The sequence below is a fragment of the Perca flavescens genome, chromosome 4 (genome assembly GCF_004354835.1).
Source record: "Perca flavescens isolate YP-PL-M2 chromosome 4, PFLA_1.0, whole genome shotgun sequence".
Classification (NCBI taxonomy): Eukaryota; Metazoa; Chordata; class Actinopteri; order Perciformes; family Percidae; genus Perca; species Perca flavescens.
The window spans coordinates 9,871,762-9,888,853 of NC_041334.1; the positions used below are offsets into that span (position 1 = coordinate 9,871,762).

Consider the following 17,092-nt stretch of genomic DNA (forward strand, 5'->3'; position numbering starts at 1 on the left):
ATAGCGATTTACCCTCTGCCCCAAAAGCTAGCGTTAGAAGCTAATCACCGGTTTGCGCTAGCTTGTTTCAAGCTAGAGACACATTCGATTAGCATGAAAACAGATCCCAGAGAACAGTCGACTCGGTACACATATGTTATTAACCCCTAGGTTCATTTTGTGCCGGAATTTTCCTTTAAGCCAAAGTGTTGCCTGCTGGATGATGATGTATGTCTAATTTAGTAGCAGACATTAATGATGCAGAAAAGGTTTCTGTTCATATTCTGTCTTCGGTAGAGCACGTCCACTACTGTGAGAGTATTCTTCCATACTCACTGTAACATATAGAGGTTGTGAGGGTCAGCGGTGGACTAATTACATTTACTCAAGTTCTGTACTTGAGTACAAATGTTGAGGTACTTGTACTTTACTTGAGTCTTTTCTTTTCATGCCACTTTCTTCTTCTACTGCGCTACATTTCAGAGAGAAATATTGGACTTTTTACTCCACTACATTCATCTGACAGCTTTAGTTACTAGTTACTTTACACATTAAGATTTTTGCACACAAAACACATGTAGTTTATAAAATAAAATGCTTTATTATAAATTAAAATACCCAACAATATAATGGCCTACAGGTCCAGCTGAAGTGATTAGCTCATTAAACACTTAATTAATTAATAGAACTGTATTTTTTTTTTTTTAAAGATCATTTTTTGGGGCATTTTAGGCCTTTATTTCCACAGAACAGATGAAGACATGAAATGGCAGAGAGGGGAGGGGATGACACGCAGCAAAGGGCTGTAGGTCGGAGTCGAACCCGCGGCAAGGAGTAAACCTCTATATATGTGCACCTGCTCTACCAACCGAGCTAACCCGGCCACCCATTTTCTAAACTTTGAGGATTTTTCTGCATTGAGTTATTTTTATTTTTTTTATTCTTTTTATGGGCATTTCCGCCTTCCTAATGATAGGACAGCTCAGAGAGAGATGGGGGGGAAGACATGCAGGAAACCGTCACAGGATGGATTCGAACCCTGGACGGATTCGAACCCTGGACCTTCTGCGTCCAGGAATAAACCTCTACATACATGTGCCTGCTCTACCAATTGAGCTAACCGGCCACGAGTTATTTCACTTTAAGAACATTTTCCTGATGATACTTACACACTTTTACTTGAGTAACGGTTGTAATGCAGGATTTCTACTTGTAACAGAGTATTTTTACAGTGTGTTATTAGTACTTTTACTGAAGTAAAGGATCTGAATACTTCTTCCACCACTGCAGTTTCCTCACATCTACAAAGTACACCCACCGATTACTAAGAAGGTACTGTATATGACTTACCCAACTACCTATCACCACAAATAACTTTCATCTTAAACCTTGTATTCCATAAAGCTCAGGTCTCAGTGCTTTCATTTTACAGTATAGCAATTGAAAGCATGCTTAGGGTTATTGCTGCGTTCTTGCCACCTGGCAATATCCGGGACCCCCCCTCCCCCACCGTGATTACGTTGTTTTTCCGACTGCCAGCGTTCACATGGTCGGGATGCGTATTCTTCTTCTTCTGTTATATTGGCGTTTGGCATAACAACTTGTTGCATGACCAACTGTTGGCTGTATCCTAGAGCATCAGGTGTGTGAAAACATGGAGGCCCCAATAACAAAAGATTTGCTGCTGTTTTCTTATGCGAGCATAGAAACAGCACATGGACAGGTGTTTGTTTGTGTTATCTGCAGGACAACGAACGGGAGAGGACACGGATAATGTATTGTTTTTTATACATAGGCCTATTTATGAATAATTTTAAACCTGTTATGTCTGTGTATGTTTCTTGGCAGAGGCGTTTGTCCACAATAAAAAGTCGCCTATACATCAAACGTCAGTTGTCACCAACTGGGAAACTCTGTTAGTAGAATCTAGCCCAAGTTTCCCACCTCTGATTCCCACAGGAAGTGACGTGAATGATCCCTGTGAAAATGTCGTTTTCACAGGGACATTTTTTTCTCCGATATCCATGAACTATCATCTCACGTCTGTCATACTTTAAACCAAAGAGATTAGTCAGTCTAGATGTTTATGAAACGTTTGTTTTCGCTCTTAAAATGGGAGTTTGAAGACAGCTCGGGATGTGTTGACGACAAGTTTCAACTTTTGAAAACTGATTGGTTGGTGCAGTTTCAGAATTACAGGCTGGTTAGAGGGCTGGTTTATCTGACTTGAGAACAGGTGACGTCATATTACAGACGAAGAACAACACGGTCTAACGGCAGTTCGTCAAATGGTCACGTTATTTTTAATCTATTGATTCGTGTTCACCGGGACGTTTTTCTCGGGGGGGGTTTTCGTGGTGGCAAGCACAAAATGGTCTATATGGAGATTAATGGGAAAAGCAAACGTCACACCCCGGGGGAGGACGCCTGACATGCCGGGACGTGGCCGCGGGGGATGCGCGACAATAACGGGACGGTTAACGGGGAAACAACGCGATCCCCGGCCTCTGGGGTGAAAGTCCTAAATTGTTTGACCCATCCACCACCCCAACCAAGCTCCTTAAGTGGATTTTCGGTATTTCATACTACTCGCTACCCGTAGATGTGCTGTGACCACGACATATGCTTCCCATAAAAAAAAAAAAACGTCCCAGTGAAACACGTATAAATAGATTAAATAACGTGACTGCGGTGAGATCGGGTTGCGAAGAACTGTATGGGCTGCTTTTGTAGTTTGTGTTTGGATTTTTAATCACATTTATGTATTTAATTGTACAGCAATATGTAACGTATGATAGACATAGACATCCCACAGGATGGATGCTGATGCATTCGTTCAATGCATTTTTCAACTTCTCGCGGAGCGATCCCAACTGAAGGTCCACTTCCAACCGTGTCACATGCCATGCGTCTACATCAATGGATGGAGTTTGCTCAGTTGACATTGGGGATGTATGTATCTGATGGAAGCTCTATGATTTGATCTAAAGCCCTTTCAGGATGCCTGCTGCCCTTACTGTTACTTCACTGAGATGTTTGAGCTTCACTCTGCAGAGTTTGTTATCACATTCATCTGATGAAGGAGGAACATTCAATCGGAGTTTAACACGTTCAAGCGTTATGACATTTTGTGAAGTCACAAGTAGTTTGGAAGCCAATTGTTGTGAATCTCTTACGTTCCATTCTGTAAAAACTCTGAACAAAGCCTCTCTCATCCGCTTGAATTTGTATCATACATTTGTTTCATAAATTGGCACACTGTTTTCCTTCCTGAAGATTTATTTGCGTGAACCCACTGAACCAATCCTCTTTTCCTATGTTGTTATTGAAGTGTGAATGGAGCAATTGTAAGTAAATGTATATATCCTTGTGTGTCTCAGTAAACCACAGATCACAGATGTCAAGCCACTAGATCATGGGACATAAACCACATAACAATCGTGATCAGATTGTTTCATAACACCAATCCTAATCCAGCAATTTACCCCAAAAGCGATATGGGAACCTTGATTCCTACAGGGCACAAACACTGAGAAGGGACTTCATTTGCCGTAAGCTAGAAGACAGCTTGCATCCAGCAGAGAAAAGGGTCAGGAGTTTGGTTTTCTTTTGTGAAAAACAATATTAGACACAAATTATTATTGAAACTGTGTTTGTGTAGCATTTGCCTTAAAACATGAGAAGGTCTAAAAAAGGCTTCTCTTGTCGAAAGTTAAAAGTGTGTTTTGGTGCTGTCACGTGTGTGCCCTGTTGTACCTATAAACACACCCAACAGTGATGTCATGTGTGTGCCGACACACCTTGGAGTACACCTGTACGTGACTGCAGCAGGGTCAGAAGTTAAACTACTGGAGGACAGCAAAAACAGTTGGGTGATATGTTTTTTTGGGGGGTAACTTTTTAGCCTGCGGGGTTGACAGGTTATAGATGAAATAACAGCCACAGAGTTGGCATGTCAACTGAGCAAAGTTGATCTGCTGATTAAGACCGTGTGATGTGGTTGAAAGACAAATCTAGCAAGTGGATCTTGAGTTGGGGATTGATGTGTCAATATACTATTTACACATTTAAACTTAATTTTTTATTTTATTTTTTTAGCATTTGCAGCATTATCTGCAAGACCGGTGAAGCCTACTCATTCCTGGTATTTACCCTAGTGAAACCTAGTCAAACATGTCCTGCATGGCCACAACTTCCCAGTTGTCTTGACCACAATTGCCTGTAGCCTACACTTTCAAATTGGCACTCTGTGGTCAGAAATTACCAGGTATGTGCAAAAAAAAAATGTTTTGTCACATACAGCAAACATCTCCTCACTATCTGCTAGCTGCCTGTCCCCTGAACACATTGTAAAAAAACGTGGTCTCTGTAGACAGCCCAGGCTCCACAAATGGAAACAAAAACAAACTGCGCCAACCTGCACCACCAAACATAACAAACAGTGTTCCAGCCAATAACAGACAAGAAGGAGTTGGTTGAGTCATGAACGCGCATTGTGGAAGTAGCCTACGTGATAACGCTGCTGCAGTGATGGCTCAACCAGCTCCTTCTTGTTGGTTATTGGCCGGAACACTGTTTGTTATGTTTGGTGGTGCAGGTTGGTTTTTATTGCCGTTTGTGGAGTCTGGGCTGTCTTCAGAGACCGCTTTTTTTTTTTACAGTGTGTTCAGGGGACAGGCAGCTAGCGGATAGTGAGAAGATGTTTGCTGTATGTGACGAAAAATGTTGTAGCCTAAAAAACGCGTCACATCACTTAGATCACCTTTAAATAAAAAAAATAAATAAAAAATGTATTTTTTTTAAGTTTTTTTATTGTATGTCTACTGCAATCACATGGGAAAAGTAACTACATTTACATACTGTGAATCGTTTTTTTAATCGAGAATCGTTTTTGAGTCGAAAATCGATTTTGAATCGAATACTGAGCCTCAGAATCGATATTGAATCGAGACATTTTCTGAATCGTGCACCCCTAGAAATTACAATATGACACGCGAGTTAATTTTGTGACATATAGTGTAGTGTCCCAACTGGTAAGATATGACGCTGATATAGCCATTTTGTTTTTATGTTGGGCCCAAAAAGTGATGTGTATAGGTTGTTTTTTTTTTTTTTTGGTAAAAAAAACAACAAAAAACGTGCCTTTAACTCTTCAAGAGAGAGAGTGACCGGTGGGTCAAGAAGAAAGCCCACGGACTTCAGGTAAAGTTCGGAAAGGAGGCCATGTTGTATGTCCACAAAAAAAAAAGAACAACTCCTCATCAGCATTATAGCCCACACCACACCTAAAAACAAAACACAGCAGCTCACACATTTTAAATCCACCGAACAAACAAACTGAACATCCGGGAAACGAAACCTGATCTGCAAAAGACGTGGAATGTCTTATTTCTTTTCTTCCGCCCTTCAAACCCGGTAATGATGGAGGAGTAAAAAAAAGCGACAGGATTGGTGGATGCAGCCAGCAAAGGAGAAATGTAAACCGCTTGGTTTTGTTGCATCGGGGGGGTTGAAAACTGAACGCTCCCCTCTTGTTTTTTTTCTTTTTTGTTTTTTTTCTTCCTTTCTTCAATGACAGCAGGAGCCAGCCAGCCAGCCGGGCGGTGCGGAGCGGAGCGGTGCGGTGCGGTGGTAAAGCTTCCACCGGTACGAGAAGGATTTCCCGGCGAGTCTGCGGTAAGGACAACAAACAGAACAACAACACCACCTAGAATAAACAACGGGCAATGTGCGTGGGGCTCAAATCGATGCGAATCACCAAGAAGAAAAACAAATTGCACACAATACACAATGGTGTTGCCCGGGGCTGCCGCGATAGCTCTCAGACAAACCCGGGAGAGACTCGCTCGGGTTTTGCAGCTTGCTTGACAGCTGCAGGGCCAATGGAAATATGCATGGAGCCAGCTGCGCTAGGCTGCAGCCAATGGAAAAATGTGAAATGCTGAGCTGCTACTGGGTCCGAATGGTAAGGTTAGAGTGGCTGCAGCAGCCACACCGCCGCCGCTGCTGCTGCTGCTGCTTAACTTCCACCAAATAAAAAAAAACAAAAAAGAAGCTATTTGTGTTTTGGCTGCTGCAGTGGCCATTTTTGTTAAGAAGCGCCCTTTTAACTTTTGGATGCGGCTTGTCTTTGTGGAGACGTGTGTGTAGGGGATAGTGTGTGTTTGGTGTCTAGACTGGACTGTGGTGGCAAAACAGTGCAGGACTCCCGGCATCCAGACTGAATAAACTCCGCGGAGCTGCTAGCTTTATGTGGATTAAATAGATATTGCACACAGTTCCACTCCTCCTCCTCTTTTCATCCCTCCTCCTCCTCTTTCCTCTCCCCTCCCCTTCAACTCCCCATCTCTCTCTCTTTCTCTCTCTCCTCTCTCCCCTCCCTCCCCTGCCTGCTAATTTTTTATGCATTTTTCTAAACTGTCATGGCGATTTTGTGTCCTTGGAAATAAAAAGCGCCAGTGTTTTTTTCGGGCTAACCGGGATGATGTCTCGCCGGTGAGAGCGTGTGTCCGGTGTCTGGAGCAGGTGAGCAGTCCGCCGGGGAGGGTTTTTCGGTGCGGAGATGTCCCCGAGAAGGAGTTTAAGAGGCTGCCCACACGTGTAACGTTAAAGTAGAGGGCTGTTATGTATTTACAACAGCGATGCAGTGACATTACTGAGCTAGCGGAGAAGGCTAGCTCGGTAGCAACGGGTGCTAACATGAAATGGGACACAGTGTCTCCTTTTCTCTGCCCGTGTGTGTTTTGTGTTTTTCATCCCGTTGTGCTCGCCCGGAACTTCTTCCCCCCCGCCCCCCTTTCCTAGCTAGCTCTTCCCAACTTGTGGCAATCCGGTGGCTTGCAACGTTCAAGCTAGCTGTGTGTTAGCCCCTGCGTCTGCTAGCATTGATTATATAGCCTCAGAGAGGTGTAAGCTAGGTTGTTAGCCAGTTAGCCTCTCTAAACATGTGTAGCTGTAGCAGCCAAGCATGTGTGTGGGCATATAATGAGTCATGCAAGTACATTGAGTCATGAAGTGGTGGTGTTTGTCCGTCTATACATGGGCTTTCATCTGGCCAGGTGTGACAGTCCCTGGGCAACAGACAAAAGGGTGTGCTAAGAGCTAACCCCAGTCTGTCTGTTAATGGGAAATTGTATGAATTGTGAATGTGAAAAATAAGTTAAAGTTTTCTTCAATATACTCAGACTTTGTCCTCCGCATATTTTTTTTTCTCTCTCAAATCTTCTATATTTGGCACAGCAATCTGTAGATGGGGAATGTGTTGAATTTCCTCTCATCTGGTGCTTTTGGTTTGTAATGACTTCAAAAGGGTTGCTGGTTCGATTCTCCTCAGGATGACAGCGTTTCATCAACGTGACCCAGTCACCTCAGTAACCCTCACAGGGGGCTGTGGTGTCCAGCTCTGCTTTGGTCTTGTTGTGTTGTTGCATGTGGACCATTTATTTAAAAAATAATTAAGAATCATCTGCAGTATTATGTGGCCTTTCCATTAAAGCACACCTTTCCTCGACTGATAATTTATTTTTGCAATCATACGTGTGTTTTCAGTAGGCTACTTTGGCTACATTTTTGTTTAAATATTTGACAAATACCCAGTTTTAAACAGTTAAAAGTTCCACGCCAACTCTCTGTGCATTTCTTAAAGCCTTTTGTAATAATTATATTGTAGGGTGCAGATGACCCGTTCCTGGCATTTTGCAAAAACTGAATTACTTAATGTTTTAACTTGAGGCAAGAGTGTGGCACTTGAAATCTTCCAGTCATAAAGGGGAAGATTTCAAGGATCCACCTGTTCGAGCAAAAACGTTACCTTTTTTTTTTTCTACATTTTGAATTGAAGTAACGTGTGCTCATCTCCTGCACTGATTGCCAATAATTTGAATCAGTGTAATCAGTGTATAACAATTAATCTGGATAGATAAGCAATTACATCTACTCTCCCTGGCCAATTTATTAGGAACACCTATACAATTTAATAAAATTCAATACAACAGATCTGTCACAAGTTCTACATTGAGGAAGATTATAATGTTCAGTTTTTGTTGACAATGTCTTGAGTTTTTCAGCTAGCCTCTATGTTAATTATTGGGGTTGTAGTTAGGGGTGGTGTTGAACTGGACTCCGTTGTACTGACATGTGTTTGTAATGTTCTCCCCCCCTTCATGTTTGTAAATGGGGTGGGCAAAACATCCGAAACACCTCACAATATACGGCAGTCCAGTACAACACCAGTGCAAACTACAATCTCAATAATAAACCTGTAGGGCCTAGTTAAATTATACCTCTCTGACAGTGCCAATCAAAACATTATTATCTTTGTAAAAGTAGAATTTATGCCTAACCTGTTGTATTGGATTGCATTAGATTTTAGAGGTGTACTTAATGAAGTCTCATAAGGTAAAATAAGGTATCGAATTGCCAGACCTTCCTCCACAGTGCTGCGGAGGAGGGTCTGGCTAGTCCACGCAGCATTCCGCGATGGGAGAAAAACGTGCTCTGGTTTATTGTCCTTTCTTTAAACCAATCACAATCGTCTTGGGCGGTGCTAAGTGCCTGATGGAGCCTAGGGGCTGCTGCAAAATAGCGTCGGGAAGGAACTTGTTTTGGGGGAACGTGTGTACGTTCAAAAGTTGTTTTAGTCGTGCGACAGAAAACCCTGATTGGACAGATAGTCTAGCTAGCTGTCTGGATTTACCCTGCAGAGATCTGAGGAGCAGTTAACCGTAGTCCTCATAAATCCACCGCAGTTTAGAATGCCAACACAAAGGAAAGCGGAAGGTAATGAACATCCGGCCAAAATGAGGGACATCTGGCAGGAAATTCCGGCGGCAACGGAGCAGTCACAGAAGTGGGAACGTCGACTAACGAACGACTGAGGTGTATCTAATAAAGTGACCACGGAGTTTATCTGCAGCAAGTATTACAGGTGCATTTTAGTAAAGAGAAGCTCCACTGGTTGAAACTATTCACGTAGTAGCACTGCAGCAAAATGAAAACTACTAGTTTCAGTATCAAAAGCTGCATTTCCACCAAGCAGTCAGGTTTAGTCTGTACCACATTAGAATGGTTATTTTTGGGTTTCCATTATCAAAGGTTGTGGAATAGAATCGCTCCATTCCATCCCGTTTTCTCGTTACTCCTCTGTAGAGGTACCTAGTAGAGCCCTGCAAGCCCGACGGGGCCCGACAGGCTAAGCCCGTTTTTTATTTTTACAGATCGGGCTCGGGTCGGACTCGGGCTTATTTTAGCTTCTCTCATCATTGTGCCCATCTTAGTAGCGTGTGACGTGTGTGTGTTTGCGTGTGTAGCAGAGACAGCGCGAGAGAGAGAGAGAGAGAGAGAGAGAGAGAGCATCAAAGAGCGCGCGCACGTCAGAGAGAGCTTAAAGTGATTGATGTCGGTCTAGGGTCGGCCGGGTTCGGGCTGAAAAAATTGCAGGCGTTGTCGGGCTGGGGTCGGGTAGGGCTTGAACACCACGGGCCAGGGCCGGGTTAGGGCTGGAGTTTTTGGCCCGTGCAGGGCTTTAGTACCTAGCACATTGAACCCATTTTTTATTTTATTTTTTTTTATAATAAAGGTGGTGGTAGAATCTAGGGATGCTAATTACATTTGTTTTTCTGACCGATTGCCAACCAACGTTACGATACAATATACTTTATGGTCCCTTTTTAGGGAAATTTGTTTTGTACTCCAAGCTGCACACATAAATTGTTTAGAAAGTTTTAAGCAAAACAATATAGCACCAATTGTAGCAGTCACAAAAATAGATAGCACATTGAGTATTGCACACATCCTGTGGTAAAAATATATTTTAGGCAACACACATTTCCCTCACCATGAAACTATTGCACAATATCTAAAGCCTCAAGTAGTATTGTTTTAAAGGTCCCATGACATGAGAATGTCATTTAGAGTTTTAAAATTTTTTTTTTTTTAACATTAATAACTTGCCTGCCTATGGTCCCCCAGTGGCTAGAAATGGCGATAGGTGTGATCCGAGCCCTGGGTATCCTGCTCTGCCTATTGAGATAATGAAAGCTCAGATGGGCCGATCTGGAATCTTCCCTTTATGATGTCATAAGGGGAAAGGTTACCTCCCCTTTCTCTGCTTTGCCTGCCACCCACAGCTGCTCAGAGAATTTGGCCCGCCCATGAGGAAATAGAGCTACAACCGTCGCCATCATTTTGGCCGACCTGACTTGCTGGGTCGCAGGGCGGGCAGTCGGACTCACTCGGAGTGCTAACCTGGAAATACCGAGCGGGTTGAGTGATGAATGCTTCTCAAAATCTGACAAATCTTTGTCAATCTGGAATGAAAACAGATTCAGCAACTGCATGGCCTATTTCTCGCCTAAAATGTTTTCAGGAACACGTTTCAGTGAACTATTTTCGGAAAATACGAGATTGTATTCCGAACAAGTCGCCGTTACTTTTGGCTGGAGAAGCCAGACTGACGTGACCCGTTGTCATTTCCAGTTTTCATTTTCGTACGCCTCGCGCACGCACAGAACGTACGCTCAAGACTGTGTCGCTTCGGTGTGTTCCTAGGCACTTTGTGGACCTCGGGGAGCTGACCGATCAGTCCGACTGCCTTTTCTGCCGACGGTCAGCCGTCTGGTTGGTGTGTCAGGGGCTTAAGAGTCACCGACTGTCTCTGGTGGAAACGCAGAACTGATCTAGTGTTTAGGTACATGTCCGTATGGGTTGTGTACAGGTACGTGCCCTAAGGATAGGGACAGGCTGGAATTGCCACTGAAGTGATGAAGTTATAGGAGATATATATATTATATATTAGAGCTGGGCGATGTGGAAAAAATCAAATATCACGATATTTTTGACCAAATACCTCGATACCGCAATGATATTGTAGTGTTGACTAATGGTGCTTTCACAAAATATTTACACAATGAGATTTTAGATAAATAATCTTCAGTAATGTGGATATAATGAAAATAATAGAACCGTTACAACAGTCTGGTAAGTTCAGAAAATGACATCACTTTACTGTAATGCAGCCTTTAAAACCAGGAAAAGACACTTATGTCATATTACCATATCCACAATCTAAGACAATATCTCGTCTCATCACTATATATATATATATATATATATATATATATATATATATATATATATATATATATATATATATATATATATATATATAAAATGCAATTGAACAATATAGTGGCACAATACCGCTTTATAAAAAACAATAACTAGCAAAGTTTGCTTTTTCATGAGTAATCCTAACGGCAAACTTCTTCATCTCTCTTAAAAAATATATATTTTTAAATATTTATTGGGCATTTTTGGCCTTTTATTAGACAGGACAGCTGAAAACTGGGAAGGGGGAGAGAGCAAGGGGGAATGACCAGCATCAAAGGGCCAAAGGTTGGAATTGAACCCCCGGCCGCTGCGGCAAGGACTGAGGCTCTGCACATTGGGTGCACACCCCACCAGGTGAGCCACGTGACCCAGGCGCCCCATACAACTTAATATTAATTACATTTTTGGTTGCAGGTTTCACAGCGAATGACAATCCCAATCCTGCTTAGAGCAGACTTGGTTGTTTTTGATATAAGAGAAAAGCAGACGCTCTAGCTGTGCCCCAGTGACGTCAATCAAACTGCAACTTAAGAATATCAACTTCTCAAAGAGATGACAACGTTGTTTTTTAAAAGTAATTGTTTTGGTTTCGGAGGTGTTCGAGTTGCTTCGCCGCCATCCGCAGTTCTACTTTTCTGCAGCTGTGATTAGCTCCTTTTTGTTTCCTTCAACAACATACATATTGACTGTTTCAAGTATACCCCCTGAAAGAATGCCAAAATTACATAATCATGCTATGTATTCAACAACAACAAAACGGATGCGCGAGATAAAGCTGTTTTCACACACAACGGGCAATTCACTACTCGTTCCTCGCTAAAAAGACTTTAGTCGCGCAACCTTGCCCCTATTTTCGCCTGTTGCTGAGTAACGTACATTAACATAATAAATTTAATTTATATAGCGCTTTTCACAAACTCAAAGTTGCTTTACAGGGTAGGTATAGATAATAAAGATAAACAAACAAAACAAGATAAGATTCAGGCACAGCTGAAAAGGGGAGGGGCGTGGGGCTAGGGAGAGGCAATGGTGAAGAGATGGGTCTTGAGGAGAGACTGGAATATGGTGAGAGACTCAGAGGTTGGACTTTTGGATACAGAGGAGACCGGCTGAGGTGGATCTGAGGGACCGTGAAGGTTGGTACGGGGAGAGGAGGTCAGTGAGGTATGAGGGGGGCCAGATGGCGCAGGGCTTTGTAGGTGAGGACCAGGATTTTGTAGGTGATCCGGTGGGAGATAGGAAGCCAGTGGAGTTGTTTTAGGACTGGAGGAATTCTGTTTTATTGCTGTTGAGTTTGAGGAAGTTGTGTTGCCATGGTCTCATGAATGTAGCATACCTGCAGCAAGCTCCGTAGTAACTAGCGGTAAAAAAAAAGAAAAAAAACGTGGAAGAGGAGCTCCCCAACACCGCCTCTGGTGCTCCGCGTGATGCTCCGTCAGGTCAGCTGTGGTTGGTGGTTCAGTTATCCGAGAATAGGGGACTGTCAGCCGGGTACAGAGCACCGCGAGCTGCCGGTCATTTCAGCGGAGATTACGGTTATTAAGTAAGTAATGAAACGACTAGTTAACCTCTTAAGCCCTAGGACTTTGGCCAAGGCCCCTACTTGAAAATGATATATCCAAAAGGAATGGAGTATATCTCTGCAATTACAAGGTCTATTTTAATGGTCTTGGTTTCATAATAAAGGTAACACTTGTGAGATTCATCTAGAGGTGTAAGCATCAATATGTTACTGGGTCAGAGTAAGTGAAGACGAAGCACAGCATAAATTAAAGATTTAATTTCCGCCTAACAAAACTGTCAATTGTTAGAGGGAATATCCCTCTGGAATAATGAAGTTGCAGCCCCAAACCTCTAGAAACCCATAGCACAACATCATAAAACATTACCTGTGAAAGGTTTTAGGCTCATAAAGTGAAGCAGAGCAAAGTTAGAGAGGCTTTAGCAGAAGCATGTTTAGGCAGGTACCAGCTGTGCCATTTGACGCCAGAACTTTCACTTATATGTCCCTGTAGGTATTTATTCAATCGAAATATAATGTTTTTGGCTTTGAGCTATAATCAAATGTATATTCTTTTTCCATTCAAGTAAAACCATACAAGGGAAATTAAGTTTGCAACGCTTACTTGAGCACATTTATGTACAATAAAACAAGCAATAAAACCTGTTGAAACACAGGTAAGAACACAGTTAATAAACAACAATTAATTGTACAGTATATAAAATCTTAACACATTTCCAGCCTGCCACTGCTGGAAGAAGTTCTTTTTAACACGGGTAAGAACACAGGTAATACACAATTACTTTTCTATACATTACATATTTCCATCGTGCCACTGCTGGAAGCAGTTGTTTTTGGAGTTGAGGCACAGAGGGACCTGGCACTTTCTGCAGTAAATGGGCGTCTTCACCCTTGGGTTCCCAGTATCCTGGCACTTCCTGCAGTACCTCCTAAACTGGGTAGCATCACCTCCATAGTACATAGGCATGCTGGTGGTGGTGGTGGTGGTGGTGATGGTTGTGGTGCTGCTGAGCCTTCAGCAAACTTTTAACATGTCTGCAGCAAGCTGCTTTTTTGCTCTTCTTTGGATGCTATCTCGTTGGTTTTTCGTTTGGAGTTTGTTAAGACGTATACCGTTGGAATCAGCGAGTTTCCCTTTTTAATATGACAAAATCGGTAGTGTGACATAATGCTCATGTGCACCGTACTTGTGTTTTTCCTATGTGCTCATTTAGTTGCTTGGTGTTGGATTTGTATTTCTTGTAGATACATATAGTTATAATGGGCTTTTGGCCAAGTTTCGTCCTGTTAAGCAGATATGCTACATGAATATGTTGCTACGTGTTTAGCATGCCCATTTATGGTGTTGGCTCTGAGTTACATCCCCTCGGGTTTAAGAGGTTAAAAAAAGAACTAATGTTAGTCCCTGTCGCTGCCATGTCGTTTATGTAGCTCTATGGCAGATGCGCGCGCGGGGGAGGGAGGGAGGGAGGGCTGAGCCCATTCAGAACTACGGGAGCCCAGAGGGGAGTGTTGTCGGATGTTACGGAGAAAAGCGATTTTTCATTTAAACAAATCGATGTTAACTGCACATTCGAGTTAATCGATAGAATCGATTTATCACCCATCCTTTTGTGAACCTAAACTGATATGCGGACCGGATCAAAATTTGCGAGGGGCCGGATTTGGCCCGCGGGCCTTGAGTTAGATACACCCACTCCATATCTTTACAAATGTAAGGCTGCATTGATCAACCAGAACATCGAACAACTGCTCTAGTTTGTCTAATCCCTGTAATCATACCATCTTTCAGAATGAAGCTACAAAAGTAGCTAATATTAATAGAATTTATTTATACAGTACTTCATAAATAAATAACTGCTTGACAGACGAATGAATGGGTGCATGTGTGTGTGGTGAAGTTGTGCAAACGTTTTAGTTTCCTGATGAAGGCAGCGTCATGCATTCCCTTGTAAGCACCATCATTTTATTGCAGGTGACTGTGGACAACTCGAATACCTAGGAATACTGTAAAATGATGATGCGGCATGTTTCACCCAGACAGACTGTGATGTTTTCTATCAAAAGAATCCAGTGGGATGAGAGAGGAGAAAACTTTTCACACACTCGCTGCGGTTAAGATGTTTTGTGTGTTTACTTTTTTTCATCTCCCAATTTGTCACTTCTGTGGGTGGGAATTTAGTGTCTAAATTAGTGTGATTAAGCGTCTGAATTAGTTGGGATAGAAGGCTTTCCTCTTTTTATTCCTCACTAAAATGTGCGTGTTTTAGGCTGAGAAGGCAGCTGTACATCTACATAAAAGTATAAGTCTAGTACAGGTACGACTAACGTTATGGTGATAATGTAGTGTAATCTGTTCTTGGTAAAACTCTCCTCAAAATGGCCCACACAGAGCTCTGTTCTAAAGTTTTGAATAGTAGTGGAGGTTGGACCTTGACTCCAGTCTTTGTTGCGTCGTCTTTGTTTGAGCTTCATCATTGAAGGAGTCCGTTAAATTGTGGCTACTTAATATCCACGTTAGCCACATTAAGATTATTTTGTGGGCATTTTTAGACCTTTTTTTCATATAGGACAGCTGAAGACATGAAAGTGGGAGAGCGAGGGGGCAACGTGGTATCATGAATTCGCGTAAACCTACACCACGACTTTCTTAAGCCAAGTGGCGTGTTATCTGTACGCATTTTGAGCTATCAGCGTGTATGTCTATGCTGTAAACAGCGGACGTAAACATACACGCCCCGTGGCGTGTTATCGCTGTCTTGCCGTGTTATCGCGAGAACGTTTTATCACAAGAACGTGTTATCCCGAGAAGAAAGCTACGGTTGAGTTTAGGAAAAGAAAAACGGGGTTAGCTTTAATAAACCAAGAAAGTGACTGTTGAGTTTAGGAAAAGAACGGCGTTGGGTTTAGACCATGGCATACAAATTGGTGTGTGATACATACGCAATTCAGGAGATCAGGCTGGAGGGGGAATGACATGCAGTAAAGGGCCACAGGGCGGAGTCGAACCTGCGGCCACCGCGTCAAGGAGTAACCTATATATCGGCGCCTGCTCTACCAGGTGAGCTACCCAGGCGCCCAACACATTATCAGTTTTGATGGTGATGCCGGTCGTATTCTTTTGCAACAGGGATCGTTAAATTGCAAATGAGGCATACAGGTTTAGCGTTCAGTCGGCAAAACGGATGCGTAGGTTACTTATTAGATGTGTTAGAGATTAGATTAGACTTTATTGTCCACCTTGGTGAGAATTTGTCTCGGGCCATCAGTCCATTCTTCATTAAAGCTGCGGTTTTCCACGTCAACTTTTCGCTTTCAGGCTCTTTTGACGGTGACGTTTTTACCTGACAACAGGCCTGTCTTCCTGCAAGCGTTTTCCACTATGACGACGTTTCCATAATCACAAACTGCCTCCAAATCTGAGATAAATTTCTAGTTGAGTAGCCTAGTTATCATTATGGATTTTTTTTTTAGGATCCTGTTCACACTTGTTCATGTAAAAAATATAGCATTCATTCAGTAAGAAAGTGAAAATATCAAACGAGGATAGGCGTATACATTTTTATTTTCTTTCTTTCTTATTTGAAAGTCTGGCATCCAGAGTGTCTGCTTAAAAACCATTCTGAAAAATGTAGTTGATGACCCCTGCAGTAGTGTATGTATGTCAATGCCACAGTAGCAGCGGACTAGGTCAGCCGGATGCTTGGCATGAGGAGGGGGGGGAGAGGGTTTGTGTGTCCTCAGGAGATGTTGCAGAGTTTGAGATTTGGACGCGATTAGTGATTTGCCTAATTAATATGAGCGTGTCACGGTGTTGTAACCCAGGCCAAGGCTGCCACTGACAACGCTGTCCGCTCCTTTTGTTTGGTCCCTCGTGCGAGCTTGTAAGGGTTGAAGCGAGGAGGAGCCGTGTTCCATTTTAAAGACGCTCTCCCCCCTCTCTTTGTGCGTGGAAACACAGGGCTGAATTTCGGTTCTGATTTAGCACAGCCGGCCGTTCCTCCTCGTCCCTCAAGTGATTAGTCTCCTGATGATTCTCAGACGCACAAACCGTCGGGCTCTTTTGTGCAAGGGCAAGGGGGTGAGCCAAGGGAATAAGGTCACGGAAAAGAGAACGTCTCTCTCTCCGCCGAGACGTCCGAGAAAATTTGTGCCTGTGGCTGCACAGTCAAGTCTGCCCTGGCACGGCACCCACATTTTCAGGTGATAAGAATAAATCCTGAAGGTTGTTTATTCTAGAAGTGATTTCACTGGTAATACTTAAAACTGCAATAGGATATATACAGTGTAGAAATAACCAAAAATTACATTTGTTTTATCTGCAACTTGAAGTTATTTTAAACACTGGCCCCACGGGCCGCCAAGCCCCCTACATTTGTTGGCAAAAGTACATTTTTGGTGGCCCAAATGTAAACTTAAAGCATACACAAAACATTTAACATTTACATTGAACGCATAATTGTGGCATTTCAATAAATAAAG

At 42.8% G+C, this 17,092-nt stretch overlaps 1 protein-coding gene across 7 annotated transcripts in view; it reads left to right on the forward strand.

The window, feature by feature from the left end:
* The first annotated feature begins 5,196 nt into the window (after positions 1-5,196).
* Positions 5,197-17,092, forward strand: part of chd6 (chromodomain helicase DNA binding protein 6) — a 145,356-nt gene continuing 133,460 nt past the window's right edge. For 3 of the 7 annotated variants that reach the window (XM_028577094.1, XM_028577092.1, XM_028577099.1), the window contains exon 1: positions 6,332-6,504. The gene's annotated coding sequence lies outside the window, so the exon portion shown is untranslated. Of the gene's footprint in view, positions 5,656-6,331; positions 6,505-11,306; positions 11,443-17,092 lie in introns of those variants that run through there. The other 4 variants (XM_028577097.1, XM_028577098.1, XM_028577096.1 and 1 more) reach the window with 3 other exon arrangements.